At 37.9% G+C, this 14,078-nt stretch overlaps 2 protein-coding genes across 4 annotated transcripts in view; both read right to left on the reverse strand.

Annotated features, from left to right (window-relative positions):
* LOC116424171 (UPF0489 protein C5orf22 homolog) overlaps nucleotides 1–14,078 on the reverse strand; it is a 749,516-nt gene that overhangs the window by 574,994 nt on the left and 160,444 nt on the right. The gene's annotated exons all lie outside the window — the stretch shown is intronic.
* Nucleotides 1–14,078, reverse strand: part of LOC116433095 (UPF0489 protein C5orf22 homolog) — a 476,138-nt gene that overhangs the window by 62,208 nt on the left and 399,852 nt on the right. The gene's annotated exons all lie outside the window — the stretch shown is intronic.

Raw genomic sequence — 14,078 nt, forward strand, 5'->3', positions numbered from 1 at the left:
ATAAATACAGATTGAAAAATCTTTAGAAAACATTACTAATCTGATACGTATCAATCTACAGAACATTAGCACTCTTGCATATAAAAATCTGAAAAAAATTCTTAATTACAGTACAATAATAAAACCTATTCCCTCATTTCACTGTGCGCCTCGTAATCCTACTAAAAGTGCGATGATATACATCTGCAGTACGATAAAAATAAAACTTTATTTCGGCAACTGTACGCGAGTAGCCACTGACAATTGATGTCATAAGCGTCATTACATCGTTATAAAGTACTATTACCCTCCGTCATAAATTATTTATCCAGGTCTCATACTTTTGAGCAACAGAATATATCTGTTCGTTGAAAGCATAATGTGACCAAATGATGACCGACGTCTAACAACCGTGGCCCAATGACAATGCACGGTCGCGTTCTGATCCCAAGGCTGTCTTCGTTCAGTGTGGTCCATTCCAGTGCCACGTTTTCGCGGCGCGAAATCTTTGCCTATAAAGTATAGCATATTATACGAGAGGTTCACGTTTAAACGGGCTTTCCTCGCCTGAATCGCGAAGGAAGCCAGAAAGAAGGACCGCGTTCTTGTAACTCCATCAAGAGCGCGACTTGGCAAACGTCCGTGGGATTAATTTAGTGCTTTGTGCGCCTTAAGGCGTGTCAACCTGTATGACATTCAGAAATTCTTTTACAGGGCAGCTGCATGGCAAATTGATTCTTCTGAGCTTAAAGTTTCCGTTATCGGAATTGTTCAGTCGATCAGTTCGATGAATCAGCTTGCTTATTTGAATTATTGAAAGAAAAACAGGGTTGAAAACAGTTTTGTACTTCGTTCTAAGGTATAAAAGGGGTTACCAATTAAAATGAACTAGGTAATGTGATCTTTTACTTTGTGAGAAGTAAGGTTAACTATGTGAGAAATTATTCTATGCGCAGAAATCTGTTAATGTTGAATATGGTGATCGAGAATCTGAGAACTCGTTGAAAAAATACGCTTTTAAGTAGCATCTGTTTATTATTCAGCTAATATAAATTGAATGAGAATAGCTTCGATCATTAAGATCTGAGTGTTATTATTTATTAAGTCTGAAACAAAATTGTTCAGTTTAAAACAGGAGATTTTTGTTTACTGGCAATCGTACTATCATATGCATTGGAGCTACAAGAGGTTAAATATTCGCTTGAAAAAATTTAAATTTGTTGAAAGACTACAACGTGAAATATTCTTTCCTTTAAAATCGATTACAGAACTTGGTATGCGTATAATATATGTGTATATCGTATCGTAATTTAAATGCATGATGATAATATTGAACAGTTTCTAAAAAATTTGGTAAAGTATGGAACAAAACAGAACTTCTTCTCTGTTATTCAAATCTGTCTGTTCGAAATTTGTGTCCTTCACTGGAGACGCCGTTGGCACACGTGAACATGAGTTAGCTTTGCTTACCATTTGGTGTTTCCATTAAAATTCCTTGCGCCGACCGTACATTCAGAATAACACCTATGCATGTGCCACGGTATTTTTGGGGTTGCATTTTATCAGTATTATAGCGCGATGAACACTTATTGCTTCTCGGATGTTTTACTGTTATTTCAAACCATTATGAATTTTGATATATGATTTTGACGTTTAATAGACAATTTTATCTCGGATACCGTGACGAAGACTGAAAATAATTAAAACGATTCGCATTCCTTTTATTCGCAGAACGACGAGAAGAAAATTATATACGAAATTGATCATTTTTCCTACGTGCTTTAACAACTTGATATTTAGGAGAGCAGTTTAGATATTAAAATTTTTATTACAAAATAAGCAATTTTTTAAATAATTTCTTTCAGTTCAATAAGTTCTTTAAATATTGAGAGGAGGTTATTTTTCGCAGTTAATATAATAAGGACTGTTCGTGCTGCCTACGTGTGAATGGTCATACAGAAATACCTGTCAAATACATTTCTAAAAACTATATCACAAATTTCATTAAACGCAGCGCGTTAGATTTATGTAACTCTTGAACATTTAGCACGACAAACGTGGAATCCCAAATATGAAGACAGTAAGTACACACTGCAAAATAGATGAGATTTGTATGGTACCTTAAGAAACTATATCCAAGATTCTGTACGTACTCCTAATATTTAGAAATAAATTCTTTCCATTAATATATTCACCTTAATGACCTCTATGTTTAAAACATTCACAACATCATTTAAATAATGCACTCAATAAACGCTTATTGTTTGACAAGAAAATTTGGAACGATGGAATACGGCAAAATTGTTCTTCCATTTCTCGCACCATTTTTTTCCTCTATATTTAATGGTACTACCACTAAAATATGTGATCCAAAATAATTTCACGAACGGTCTGCTATTTCAAACTGCAATTTCCTACAAAAATCCTACACTTGCTGCATATTGCCCCGAAGAAAATTAGGTCCAAGCCGGTCTGCGGAATACAAGTTACGGTGTACAACAAAATTACAATCTCGACGTTGCACATAAATCTAGCGGCCGCGATAAGCAGTAATGAACGATTTGCAGATTACACGGGCAATTAAAAAATTCCATTGATCCCACTTCCATATTTATCTTCCACAGTAAATCACAATTTACCGTTCGCATGAAATATTATTTATACCGTTACCAGCTGTACGAGTGTCCGTGGCTGTGATCGGGTCGCATTGTATTGCAATAACACGTTCTCTAGGTTTATTATTCTTGTCATGAGGACTGGATGTACAGCAAATGCGTAATGGAACACCTTTACACGATATTCTTACGTACTCGGTGTACACGTCTGTATGTATTAAATTTAAATAATATATAAATTTTGTATAATTTAATGTATGCATGTTATTTAACATAAAATTTGTGCATATATTTATTAAACGATACAACGAAAATTCACGAGATAACTTTGGTATGACCTTGAAAATGGAGATAAAAGAATTTTCTTGTCACAGTGACATTCTATATAAAACATGATGATAACTTCCTACCGTTCAATAAATATATGAACTATTTTTATGTTAAATAATATATATAAAGGTATGAACTATACGTGTTTTTGTTTTTGTCTAAAATGTTTTTTGATAAACACTTTGATACGTTTCTTTTACCGTAACAATCTTAAAAATTATGCTTTAAGAAATTATCTATATAATATAAATTATACTATTACTATAAAGTAATAGTATTATACTATATAATATTCAAATATAACATCTTTATTATCGAGCTTGATGGATTATAAATGATTCTTCAGATCAACTTTCTCTATATAGAAAAGTAGCTTGTATATATAGCAGTTCTTTCCGATGATGTTTCAATTCCGAGAAAAGCGACTACAAATAATCGACTGCGAATAAACACATTGAAATTCAAGAAAAGAAAACACGCGAACGGTTAAATAACGAATAAGTACATTGTCATAAAGTTCAATCGTAAAAAAGTAAGCCAGCTGGAAAATAAATAGTCAGAGATGTTTCTTCTTCTCATATTTGCAATTCAATTAGTATTTTGTGTTTTTGCCCCCCAGCTCAAATATACGACAATGCCGTGCTACATTCGTAGCATTCGACAAATCTTGCGACGCACAAAGGAACCGCGGGGCCTGTTAAGTTCTGATTTACAAACCACAATTTAGTGCGTCTTAAATTACAGTGGCAAAACGACGATATTCATCGTGTCATCATTTCCATCAATGTCAGAGTCCTCTTCCCTGGGGTGTAGCTTTACTAAATCTTCGCGGTAGTCAGCTACAAAAAAACTAAATCGAGGGAACCACCGGCCTGAAAGAGTTCTTGCCTCGTGGCATGTAGAAAGATGAGAATTAAAAGTTTCTTGCGAGTATTTCATTTACAACCTAATTACGACACATCGAAATTTCATGAATACCGAACCTTTCCATATGGATGTCTGTCTAGTATTATTAGGACACACGTTGTACGAGATACGAACCCGAAAGAATATTGTAATCGTTTTTTTAGTTCTGAATATATGTGAATTTAACAATCTAGTCTTGAAGCAAGAAATATGGGACATATGAAATTGAATAAGTGTCAATTGGTTAACGTTTATGCCGATATGACGTCAGAATAATAAAGAAACGAATGTAATATTTTTGAGTGTGTTTTCGACTTAACACATCTTTGTTTATCATCAGCAGAACATGATTCAGTTACAAGACTAGCTGCCATGAAAAAGGAAAATTAGTGCTAGCAAATTTAACGGTAATGTTGATTTAATATTTTATAAAATTCAGGAATGAGGTAATCGCTTGAGTAAAAATTATTCTGCGCAAAAGGTAATTTTAACCACCCCAATGTAAGTATATTAATACAAGCTGCGGTTTAATATTTGCATATATACACTGTATATAATATAACGAATCCACATAGTTTAAACTGATACATTGTTATATTTCTAATATTCAAAACTGTCAAAACTTTGTTCGGGAATTTACATGCAAACTAGTGATTTAGTAGAAAGTTAACACTTCCCACTTTGTAGTGCAATCCTGTGAAGTGAAATGTAATGCATCCGAATGTTCTATTTAGATCCACTTAATCATATGTACACAAAGCACGAAAGAATTTTCAATCCAATAATTCTCCCGAATATCACAGAACAAGAAACATGAAAAATACACATACATCCACAAAGATTAACATTCATATCTCACTCTATAATATCCAAAATGTGTTTCAAAATATGATTTAAAACTCCGCGTTTTCGTTCCTTCATTTAACTACATATCAATTCCCGTATCATCGGATTAATTAGTTTTCCAATGTTTCACCTTTCCCTTCGTTTCTCGTTCCCGCTAAGAAAAATATACCGTCCAAATTATTCACTTTCATTTTATAACCGATTATTCGACTGGTTACGATAGAAATCGGAACATACAAAGTGCCAGCGCGTTCAACGTTAAAAAGAAAGTGCCCGTTAAATTTATAATTTCCATTAAGTTCCGGCCCCGATGATCGCGAAGATCGACAGAAATTACTTCGACGAGCAGCGCCCGCCGAAATCTGGTTGCCCCACCCGAAAACGCGGTATGCGTTTTATTCGTCGCAGCTCGAATGACGCGCGGGAAAGCGTTTCGCGCTTATATTAATCGCGCGTTTCGCGGGCATTAATTTTAAAGCGGCCATCCCGATGCAGCCCCGGGATTATTTGTATACGTCCAATCGGCCACGTGATCTGCATTTTTGAAATGGTCGTTTTGCTGAAAGCTGGTCGGCTGCCAAGTAGCCGCTATTGGGACGGGTTCAACAGCCCCCGCCTCACTGCCTGGACCGTCTGATTTGGCCTCATTTACGACGAGGCACAAAAATTCCTGTAAATTGGCCGTAATTTAGCGTACAATGGGACGAGTTGCGCCAGTGGTTAAACGCAGCCTTTTCTACTCTCCTCGCTTCCCAGTACGTTACATCGAAATTTTAGACCCACGTATACATTCATAACATTCAACCTTCTCCTCTCTTTCTTCCTCTCACTTTTTCTTTTTCTCTCTCTCTCCCACCCTCTTTTTCTCTCTCTCTCTCTCTCTCTCTCTCTTTCGTCCGTTCAGCGAAGATTACGATTCGCATTCAGAACGGCATTGACAATTTAATCCTCCTTAATGCCGGCAACCCTTTTATTCGTCAATTTTTACCTCGATATAAATTGCGGGGGGATAAAGTCGCAAAAATAGTTAATGACCGAGAGTATTCCTCCGGCGAGCGCGCATATGCAAATCGTCAAACGAATTAAATAATCCTGTGTGTAGAATCGTTGCCACAAAGTATTTTTACGCGATACCGCGTTCCTCCGTTTTTTTTTCTCTCTCTCTCTCTCTTTCGGTATATAGCACTCGTCATGTCCAGCGAGCGGAGAAAGTATTCGAGCGACGGAATGTCCCCGTAATTTTATAACAAAATGGTTACAGTTCGTCTTTAGTGCTCGTTCAGTAATAAATGCAGTTTCCCCCGGTATGAAATGATGTTTATACAATACTTGCGATACCTTCGTTACTCGGGGAGAGCGTCATTATCGGATTACGCTGTTTTATGTTTCTTATGGTAAGCAACGTCGCAATGATTTTGGTATTCGACTCTATCTCGTTAACGTTCGCTTGTTTGGTGGGACATGCGAGAATATATGCTCCGTCTGAAAAAATTGTTAAACATTGTAAACATTCATCATTTAGTGCTAAAAGCATTCTGTACATGATTGTTAATGATTAGTAGTTGAGTTGGGACTAATGTAATGTATTTTACGAGTGTATTAGCAGTAGGATGAATATTTTATTACACAGGCTATTATATTTGTAGCCCTGAAATACTGGTAGATTTGCTTTTCGAACTTGCTCTATTAGCAATTTGGCTTAGAACTGTTATTTGCTTAATTGCTTATTATTAATAAATCAGGTTCACCAATATTCAGAGACTTATATTGTTCACGTTAATATATAATGTAATATTACGAGAATATTAACATATTATTATGCCACAATAAAGAATCATTTCAATATTGAATTTCGCACGTGATAAGCATCAATACGAAGAAACCATTGTTCCCGGTGTAAAATGAAAGTGGTAAGTCTAGAAAAGAGTGAAACAAAGTGTAACGTACAGATGAAGAGAGATTTTAGAGATATCGGGCTGACGCAAAAATTTTGACGTCCTTTGCGCGTGGTTGATAAAACAATTTGTTTCTTGGAAACAAACAACATCTGTCTTAAAACTATTATAACCTCTTTCTTCGTTTTTACTTAGTTTTGGTTCAATCAAAGGACAGTTGAACCAGCATACTAAATTTGAGAACTAGAAACATCAAAACTTTTGCATCAGTCTAATGCTTCGTTTAACTTGCAATCCTACATATGAGTGTACGAATACGCGATAATCAATGACGAGTAGAAACGTACGGTCCGTGTGCGAAGCGAAAAACAAACGGATGATGTTACGGTGCAAGCGTCATAATTACAATTAATTAAGAAATTAATAAGTAACGTAGGAAACGGCACGGGAACACGAATGAATGTTCCCGACAGGCACGGTGCTAGACACGCCTCTGTAGCATATCTAACGTGGATTAACTGCTTACATTTGTCTACGTCTTCCTTCATCTTCCGCCTTTGCGTCAGTATTTCACTAGTTTAAATAATATACTTGTCTGATTTCTCCGTGATTTTTTGGCTATCTAGAACAAATACGGATGCAAATGTAGGAAATAAAATCAAAGAGACGCTTCGACAAAGATTAATTAATCCTGTTTCATTCTTGACTATATAAATTATAGAGTTCCCATTTCAGAAAACAACGAAGCCTTTAATATTCGATTTCATCTATTTAAACGGAATTAGTGGAAACCGTCAGTTTGATTAATATTTATGCGACTATACATTGTTCTCAATGTAAAGAATTTTCATTGTGATACTATAGACGTGCATTATACTAAATTTGTATAATTCCAATTACTTCCATTGGACCATCTGTGGCTAGTAAAGACACTATTGGGTAACAAAACATTTGAATAGTAAAAACTACATAAATATTTACATCGTTCACTGATTAAAGTTTTGTCTTAATTTTAGATTTTTTTAAATTATTGGTAAAAGTGTAAACATTCCTAGACAGTTTCAGCTGTACAGTTAATGAAACGTATGATTCCTTTTAACCAACATTGAGGATTCTTAGAATAACTGATACGACACGAATAGAATGAATAATAGAAAATGAGAAACGCGTGTTGCAATGCTGTGAAACACTTCTAAAAATCGTTAACACGAAGAATGTTTCGTAGTTATTCACATTTCCTGTACGGTATTCCAGCCCTAAGGGTTAAATTTTAATCGCATCGGATCGTACTACAAAGATTCAAGCTATGATAAAGGGAATAAAAATAAATTAGCAAACGTTACACACTAATTTACACAAGTAATGGACGTTAAATTTGTAAAAGGAAATTCTTGTTTCTGCGATTATATCGCAATTCTTAACGGATCCCACATAAAAAATGTAATTCTGCGCTGCTACAAAGAAGAAACAAGCCTTTATGCTTCGAACACCGACTTTTATGGCGCGTGAGGGTTGAAATTAATGCTACAGTAAACAGAAAAGTGTATAATTAAGCACAATGTTATATGAAATTTCATCCGCGGACGATACGCGTGAATGTTCGCAGAATTTTATGTTTAGGATACTCGGGCCGCGAAAGCTACGCAGGATGTTTCTTTTATCTCGAGTGCCTATCTTCGATACTCTTACCGATGTGAACATACGTATCGAGATAAAGGTTTTGTTTAAAGAAAACCGAACGTTGTGATTTATGTTACAATATTTCCTGATACTGAGACTTTTCCTTAGGAATCTGATATTACTTAAGAAACTAATTATTTTCTTTAATCTGTGGAAATAAGTTTATTGTTTCACATATAATGTCTCAGTTCTTACCATTGATCACTGTGTCTATAAATATCAATATTTTTTAATAAATTGTGTATAAATGTCTATAAACTTGACTTTCTTTGTGAAACTTAACTGTCACATACAATGAAATATTTGAATCCATAATATTAAAATAATTTCATGTACAAGTTACAGGTTACAAATATTTTTCATGATTCCTTTAACAATGTCATGTTTATAATTTCATAGCAAACGAATAATTGCTTAAGTCACTCATCAACATGCTGAATAATTTCCTATCAGCCAGGAAGCTGTTAACACTAAATCTACCAAGGAATTAATGGCTTATTTCCAATCCGTTTATAAAAATTAGAACAATATCATCCTTGAGATTTCAAGCGTCTCCTAGTCTTGTATCTGCGCAGATACGAAAATTCAATAAAAAGTTTTTCGCGGAAACGCCTGGATAATTAAAAGATTTGCAAAATAAAAAATCTGAAGATGGTCAGTTCAAGCCGTCCTGTGATTTTAGTGTTAAAGTTAGGTGCGATTACAAAGACGACGCCGCGGGAAGGTCCACCGTGGCGAGCAATAGTATTTCGGTAGCGACAAATTGAAAACGCATGTAAGCGGACAGTACCGCAAACAAGAGACACGTGTACCGGTCCTTCCACAGAAAGCTAGCGGTGACAGCCGCCGAGAGTTTTATTAATCGACGTCAAGATAATAAGCAACTGCGACTGAAGGACGAAGACGACGCTGAAGGAAAGAGAGATCGGTCGAGGTGGAAGCCAAGCTTCGACCGCGTAGGCTAATTGGAGCCAAGCTAATTTCGCTTTCCCAAGTAACGAGAGCAGCGTACCTTCCTAACGACACTTTTCGTCCCGCGCCTCTACAATTTCTCATCGTGTGACGCGAGTCGATTTTCACTGCGCTGTCCTTCCGACTTAAACACGAAAGAAAATGTCGGTTAACGTTACAAAAACATAAATCTCGTGAAAAACAGGGGAATAACAATTAGAATGGAACACTCTATTTTTGAATTGGAAGAAATATCATTAACGATCAGTCAACGAGAAGTTTAATAAAAATTGTGTACGATTTAAAAACAATATCCGCTATCATACATGACACAGAATTTTCCATCAACTTACAATCCTATCACACGGAGTTAAAAGGAGTATGAGCAATCCTTATCATTAAGTAACTCGTAAACATTAATTGTTCTCGTTTTACAATTAACACTGTGTAACGCCGTTGTTAATTACCCCCATTATCTTAAACACTGTAGAAGTTAGACCGTATCTCCATACCAATCAATTCTACCGCGAAAGCGTTGCTCGCCAGATTCTGTTCACCTTAGCCACGTGAATCTCGCGTGGCTAAGTGGCTGTGCCGGAGGCATCATCTTTCCTCGAATCTTTACGAGATCGTGGATGATCCGCGCTGAATAGAAAAATAGGAAACTGTTAATGATCGTCGGCAACACCTGTAATACCGGTATACCTTACTGCAAGATAGCTCGGGTAGCTTTTAGTATCAGAGAAGGCTCGCGTGATCCGTCGTCGTAAAGGATACGTAGAACTGCTTCGAGGTGCTACCGGCTCATCTACGTTTCACGTGTTGCGGGCCCGCGTCGGCAACGTGTCGGGAGGACGAACGCTCGCGTGTAAGTATGTATCTCGCAAGCACGCGACCTTGAGGCAGCACGCGGAAGTCTTCGTGGTTCGGTACATGGTAGACCACTCATGGTGCTAACCCTTGACGTGAGCCTTAATCGGGTCGAAATTCAAGGAAGGAGTTAGTGGACCTTCCGCGAGTAATTTTGCGAATACCTGTATTCTTCGATAATACCGGTGCATTGGAAGCAATTTTCGTTCTTTGCGGTCGGCGGTCACTGTACGGGAACAGTCAAATTACTGTACCGTAAGGTATTAACCAAAGACCGAGGGAAGGCATGCTTATTTAATCGAATAATCAGCGTACAGACGAACACCGTCGGAGTAGTGTAATTGTTAATTAATACGCGCTCGTCGTTAACTCCGGCTCGTAAAGCAGAACGACGCATTAACGGGAGATTCTACGGACGTCTTCATTCGATCGTGCATGGATCGTGCATGGATCGTTGCAGGCAGTAGCTGAATCTGGGAATCGTCCAAATTCGGATGTGTTTTATAGATTTCCAATGAAATTGAAGTGAAATGGAGGAACGAAATTTTGATGATGAAGGAGAGAGATGAAGGTACGTTGTCCTGTTGAAAGGGAATATTGATTTTCACGTGTTAAACGGTTAGGAAGAAGGTAAATAGAAGAATTGTCAACATAATTGCTACAAAAATTAATGAACATTTTATTTTATTATTATCATATTGCGTACTTCAATTTGTGAAATCAATTTTTCTCTTCAGTTCCAGTAAAATAATGTATAACACGAAGATTATAAGAAAAAAATTCATTTTTGTTGAAATCAATGATTGAAGTAGAAAAGTTACATGACATTATACCGGCGAGGAAAAGTAATTAGAAGAAAAATCGAAACAAACGAATCAAAATGACTAATCTCCTTCTTTACTTTCAGCGCAAACACCGAAGCCATTAATTTCTCAATCTTCCGATAAGTAATAAAATCTAAAGTCATTAGGCGTGATTTATTTATTACAAGGATCAAATATCCGTGTAATACCACGTTTGCAATCAAATACTCATTAACCCAGTAGAGTAATCTAAAATACTAAACAGTTTCTCCAATCGAACTTATTTACTCTCCAATCACGACTAACACTAAAACTACTGGACGGTTCAAATTGACCCACCATAGAATGTTTAGTTTGCAAGTATTTCAATTACAAACATGTTTTTGCGAAAGATTCTCCGCTGAACCCATGTGTTTGCACAGATACAACACTAGAAAATACTTCGAATCTCAAGAAACCTATTGTTATAATTTTTGTAGAAAGCTGGAAATAAGTCACTCCGATTGCTCATTAGCATTACCTCGATTGCAAAACTCAGAGCACGCGAGGACACCAAGTCCGTTCATAAGCCTGACTTGACGATGGCCGTTCCGCGATCGAGATCCCTTTGATCCATTGGATCTACAACGTGACGATTCAGTCGTAACCAGCGAAACCTGAGCCCGAAGATCCTGCAGAATTTTGTCTGAGCCAAGATAATACTGGCGCCAAGTCATCCTCTTTGTGAGTTCTTTTTCTGTTGCAGCAGCAACAGCAGCAACAGCAGCAGCAGCGCAGCCTTCGGCCGGCTTTCGTCTTTAGCGTCCCTCGATGCTGCGAAGACCGTCGTCCTCCTCTTCGTCTTCGACTTTTTTCGTTGGCCGGTCTCTCTGCGTCGGCACAATGTCACCGCGACACGCATTCGTCGCATATAATTGTCCGTGGTACGCATTGTCTCGTCCCTCCGCCCTTCGTCCTTCTTCCCCAGCGTCCGCTTCGGTTTCTGCCTCGGGCTGCGAGCTCGTTCGGAGAATGCCTAGCCGCTCGCAGTATTTTCAGCCTCTCTATTTATACCGGCAGACTCTACGCCCGTAGGCTTGTAGGTGCCACGAAGTTCGGGTCAGAGGACACACTCCGGGGAATTTGAAGGAAAACAGGCCCCGCCGTGCCATTGTCTTCGTTAGGCCACCGCCGACTCGTGCAAACATCCGACCAACGAACTTGATGAACTACTTGCACGAACGGAATTAATTGACCGGGCCGGTGACTTCTAGGCGCCGCAGAGGAACGCATCGAACTACGAGGGCTGAACGGTTCTTCCTCCTCTGTTGCATTTTTCTTTGGGGTTGAGGATCCTGGACCGACTAAATTCTACAAGTTTCTGATGCGATACGTTGTATCTGAGGAAATTCTGTAGTTTCTTGTTTCTTCATTGTTTCTTCTTCTGTAGTTCTGTGTTTCTTATCATTGTTTCACGTGATATGGTTTTCGTATGGTTTTTACGGATTTAAGATATAGTAAGTGCACCAGACAAAGCGTTTTATGTAAATGTCGTACATATATGATATTTTGATATAGCTAAAACGACAATAACAGCATTATAGAAGTCAAAACATTTGAATATCAATAGCAAAAGATGAGAAAGAATTTTGAAACTTCCAAACAAGAAACGAAAAGCGAGAAACATCATTTTCCTATAACAAATGTGGAGCAGATTCTTTCAATCAAACTCACCCTATGATCCAATTCCCCTCAGTCTACCATATTATTACATATTATTCCCAACAAGCCACGCTCCCTGCGTGAAGTTGCTTTCTACAAACCACACGCTCGTCCCAAAGTCAAACCCAGTCACTCCGCAGTCAAGAGATTTTCAAGCTTTGGCCAACCAAAGATTAATAACTTATCCGACAATTTACGATTGTACAGAAAAATATTCTCGGTTAGTTTTCGCTGGTTACCGCTGCCTACCGCGTACGCGTATTGCCGGTTTCGTCAAACGTGGCTCTAGGAATAGACTTAATGGTACGGCGCGTACCCGCGTGAAGAATCTCGATATTTTATGGTAGTGATTATCGTTTAACCGGACATGTCGTGGCCAAATCGCGCGACCGGCTGCAAGCCGACTCTTATTTTCATCATTAAGCTGTGACTAATCAGCCATATCACCATGACAAAACTGGCGAACAGCCGGTCGCCGCGCCAGTACCGTCACGCGAGGTCGTGCCAAAACATTCGCGCGGAAAAAGTCTGGTTACATGGCCGCCAGCGGGATCGGAGTTGCGAACATCTTCATGGTGGATTGCTCGGCGTGGCCGAACTGACGGGGAGACTTTTACCCTTCATCGTGGGCATCTGTACGTCGCGCATCGCCGGCCAAACGAGTCGCTTGACGCCACGAACGACAGCTTTTGGTTGTTACTGTTGGCCAAACGAGGTATTAAAGCACGCAACGACCGCACTTCGCCCTTACGATCGTTCAGATAAATGAAGTGTATATATTGCTAGATGAAGTCTTTAATGAAACGTGGAACGATCCTTGGAATTTGATGTCGTGTGAAATTTCGTCTGCTAGGAGGTATTTTCTTTGTTTATTTAAAGCGAAAGACAGGCGATAAATCCTTGGTGTTTGATGTCGTGTGACATTTCGTCTGCTAGGAAACATTTCATCGTTTATTTTAAGCGAGAGACAAGCAAGATTGAGTACTTCGGAGTGGAGTATTAATATTGGATCATGGAGAAAGTCCTTGCAATGGTTACACAAGGTTTCTAATACTTGCAATCGAATCGGTATTAGGAAATCGTATTGTCAATAGTGACTATGCATTGAAATATTCAAGTTAATTGGCGAGCGGGGATTTGTACAGTTGATATCAATTATTATGCAGTTGTCTCTTTTTTTTCTGATAGGAGCCATAGAAACGAATAATTGAAGTCGATCTTTTTCGAGGAATATTTTATGTTGCACACTGTTAGGTGGTACAATAATTGACATGCGTTTAAGATAGAGAAGTTCTGCAACACGGTGTAGCGTGTCAAAAACAATAGATTTCTTTGTTGTAAACGTTTGTATAATTCTTGGTGGTTCTTTGTTTTATTCATTGCAAATCTAATAAGTAGATTACAGTAATTGCAAGTTTAACGCGTAGACTATAATAATGGGAATTCAAATAAATGCACACAAAAATTGCATTACTCTTAACTACAGTGCAGTTCTTTACGCG

Source organism: Nomia melanderi, chromosome 7, assembly GCF_051020985.1.
Source record: "Nomia melanderi isolate GNS246 chromosome 7, iyNomMela1, whole genome shotgun sequence".
Taxonomy (NCBI): Eukaryota; Metazoa; Arthropoda; class Insecta; order Hymenoptera; family Halictidae; genus Nomia; species Nomia melanderi.